Source organism: Macaca mulatta, chromosome 10 (genome assembly GCF_049350105.2).
Source record: "Macaca mulatta isolate MMU2019108-1 chromosome 10, T2T-MMU8v2.0, whole genome shotgun sequence".
In the NCBI taxonomy this organism is placed as follows: domain Eukaryota; kingdom Metazoa; phylum Chordata; class Mammalia; order Primates; family Cercopithecidae; genus Macaca; species Macaca mulatta.
In genome coordinates this window covers 110,966,627-110,969,956 of record NC_133415.1, presented here as the reverse complement: position 1 = coordinate 110,969,956, position 3,330 = coordinate 110,966,627, and the positions used below count along the sequence as shown (strand labels likewise).

The 3,330-nt window shown below is 49.0% G+C and overlaps 1 long non-coding RNA gene across 1 annotated transcript; it reads left to right on the top strand.

Moving 5' to 3' along the window:
• The first annotated feature begins 382 nt into the window (after positions 1-382).
• LOC144332254 (uncharacterized) lies at positions 383-1,725 on the top strand. Its single transcript, XR_013400156.1, has 3 exons — positions 383-609; positions 1,153-1,327; positions 1,547-1,725. It is a non-coding gene; the product is annotated as an uncharacterized LOC144332254 (long non-coding RNA).
• The last annotated feature ends 1,605 nt before the right edge of the window (positions 1,726-3,330 follow it).

Sequence of the window (3,330 nt, the reverse complement as noted above, 5' to 3'; positions counted from 1 at the left end):
CTCCCTCCCTCTTTTCCTTCATTTCTCTCTCCTCCCACACCCTGGGGCGGGGGATGGAGGTGGGGGCTGTACTCGTGCTCTGAGTCTGCCCGCTATGGGGACCTGACCTTTTCTGCACTGAGGGGAAGGAATGGGGTAATTAGCTTATATAATCCCCGGCCTGCCTGCTGTTTGCTGTGGATGTGGACAAACTCCATGAAAATGTGGCTGCTGCTGTGGGATCCCTTCAAAGGGCTGGGTATGCCGGCCTGGCTGGGTCCTGGGAGGGGAGCAGGGGCTCTGGAAGGCCACTCTGGGTGCGGTCCTTTCACAGCCTTTCCTGGGCTCCCTCTGAGGTGTCTGTGAACTTGTGGAGGGAGTGAGGTTATGGGGAGGGGCAGCAGCTTCCCCAGGGACTCAATAACACACCAGTGCATTCAGATTCTTTCCAAAAAATTAGAGGAGTGTGCGCCCTCTGCAATTATGTTTCTTCTTCCCTGATTCTAAGCCTGAGAGCAGCTTTGGTCTGGGCTGATGACATTCCCATCCTCCATTTTTTTTCTCCTGATCTCAGAATCCACAAGGAAGGAGCTTCGTGGTTTCAAACTCTCCTCTCCCCGTGCTGTGAAGGTACAGTGACAACCTGCACTCACACCCGCTTTAGGAGCTTGGTCTCCAGATGTGCTGGGGTAATTTCTGTTTGCACAAAAAAAGTTTTAATAAGCCTTTGAGACCCACGTCTGTACAACATCCCACAAACTCACCTCTCGGGTGTCTTGCAACCTGAAGCCAAGGCCTGGGCCTCCATTTCAAAGGCTTGGCAGGAAATTCAATGTATCTGATGGATTTAGGCATGTATTATTTCTTTAAAAACTTCTCTAAAGCTGAAGTAATACAGGAAAGTGCATGCGTGAATGTGCAGCCCCAGGAGCGTTCACAAACTGAACACATCTGTGCCAGCGGCATCCAGATTCAGAAACAGGATGTGACCAGCACAACCCCCTTCATGCCCCTCCCAACCACCACCCCACAGCGACCCCACCATCCTGGCTTCTGTAGCATTGATCAGATTTGTCTGTTTCTGCACTTTATATAAATGGAATCATACAGCCTGTTCTCTTTCGTGTCTGGCCCAACATTCTGCAGATTTATTTTTATCTCTGATCCCACCAGAGCAGTTTTCCGGAGGCTTGGAAAGATAAGCAGGTCTCCCGGGTGGGGACCGCCGGCGGAGTGGCGACCAGGCGACCCGATGGGCACCGTGGATGATCGAGATCTACCGCGGCAAACTGGTGCCTCAAGGGCCTGTCCTGGCCCCGCACTGTGTTGAATTTCACCCGTACAGTGGGTAAAATATATGCCAATATGTGTATCAGAAATTGGGAAAAATATGTAAGAGAATAATTTCACGCACTTAACCCAGAGTTGACAACTTAGTAAACCTCCAGTCATGTTTTTTGAGGTGAAATTAACATGACATAAAATGAGCCATTTTAAAGTGCCTGATTCAGGGTTCTTCAGCACATTCACAATGTTGTACAGCCTTCGCCTCTCTCTCTCCGTCTAGCTCCTGGTCGCTTCCCAGCCCCTGACAACCGTGAATCTGCTTTCTGTTCCTAAGGGTTGATTCCTTCTGGATTTATATCAACTGCACCATGCAACAGGTGGCCCTCTTTTCCGAGCGTGGCCACTTTTTAGCGTGTATCACGACTTCATTCCTTTTAGTGGCTTCCCGTCATTTTTGCTCCATGTCATTTTTTTTTTTTTTTTAGAAAAATAAATGCAACATTATTGGTAAACTCGATGAGTCTGCTCTTCTATAGGGTCACTTCTGTTCCCCAACGTCATCTCTTCGGGAAACGACGGTCATGAAATTTGTCCTTCAGAGTGTTTTTGTTTTTGTTTCTTAAATCGGGAATTATGTGACAAGATGAGAATCTGTTTTTCTTTTGGCCAATCAGAAGGTCAGGTTGTACTGGGGCCCCGCCCCACGGCAACCATTGGCTGCAGCTTCCTGGCCCTGCCTCTCAGGTGGGCTTGAGCTCTGCCCATGATCCTGGCCCCACGGCCCCACGTGGCCCAATTCACTTGTCTGCTGCTTCCTTCCCAGCCTCTGAGTTTTAACCCCTAGAGAATTTCACAGTCCAGGGGTCCCCCGTGTGCCCCACAGCAACCTCTGCTGACGTTTCCTCTTTTTGCAGATATATGGAGAAAATAAAGACACAACGTCTTTTCCATCAAGATCTGATTTAAGGGTGAGCTTCTATTCGGAGATACCATTTCTCTACCTTCTCAGTTAAAAATGGTCTTCTTCTTCTTCTTCTTCTTTTTTTTTTTTTTTCCTTATTTTATTTTATTTTTTGAGACGGAGTCTTGCTCTGTTGCCCAGGCTAGAGTGCACTGGCGTGAGCCAGGCACACTGAAGCTTCCGCCTCCTGGGTTCAAGCAATTCTCCAGCCTCAGCCTCCTGAGTAGCTGAAATTACAGGTGCTCACCACCACGCCCAGCTAGTTTTTGTGTTTTTAGTAGAGACGGGGTTTCGTCATGTTGTTCAGGAGAGCTCAAACGATCCGCCCCCCTTGGCCCCACAAAGTGTTGGGATTACAGGCATGAGCCCACCTTGCGCGGTACAAATGTTCTTTTATGAGATAATTGTGACAGTGAATGAGTGAGTCTAGGGGTGCTTTTTCTGTAAAGGCCCAAAGTAAATACTTTCCATTTTGCAGGACCTGAAGTGTCTGTTGCAACTAAGCGCTGCTGTTGTAGGGCAGTAGTAGCCACAGACCATATGCAACAAGTGAGGAGCTGTGTGCTGGTAAACCCGATTACAAAGAGGTTTTGGGCCGACTGTGGCCTCTGGGCCATCGTTCGTCTGCTGTTGATCTAATAGATGGTAGTGGTGGCTATATATTTTTAAGTGTTCTTCACTAGCAAAACCCAAAATTTAGCAATGGTAGAAGTTACTAGTCCCTGTGGTAGACGTTCCAAGTGCTGATGAAGATTTCCTGTCCCCTTGATGTTAGGCAAGGTCAGGTGACTTGCTCTGGGCTATGAGATGTGAGTAGAAGCAACACATGTCACCTCCAGGCTGAAGCATTTCCAGGCTGTTGTGCACTGCAAACAACAGCATCCACCATGGCCCACACTGTGTGCCATCACGGCTGTCTCTACCAGAGGGGTGCATCGCAGTGTCACAGTGCCTGTTCTTTCACGGAGATGATGGTGCTGGTGGAGGGTGAAGCAGAGTTATGCTGAAGGATGGTTGGGGAGGTGGGTGGGGCAGAGGAAGCCGAGACTTGTGCATGGGCTGGGCTGTGAATGAATGCTGTGGTCACTGACTTGCCTGTGAAT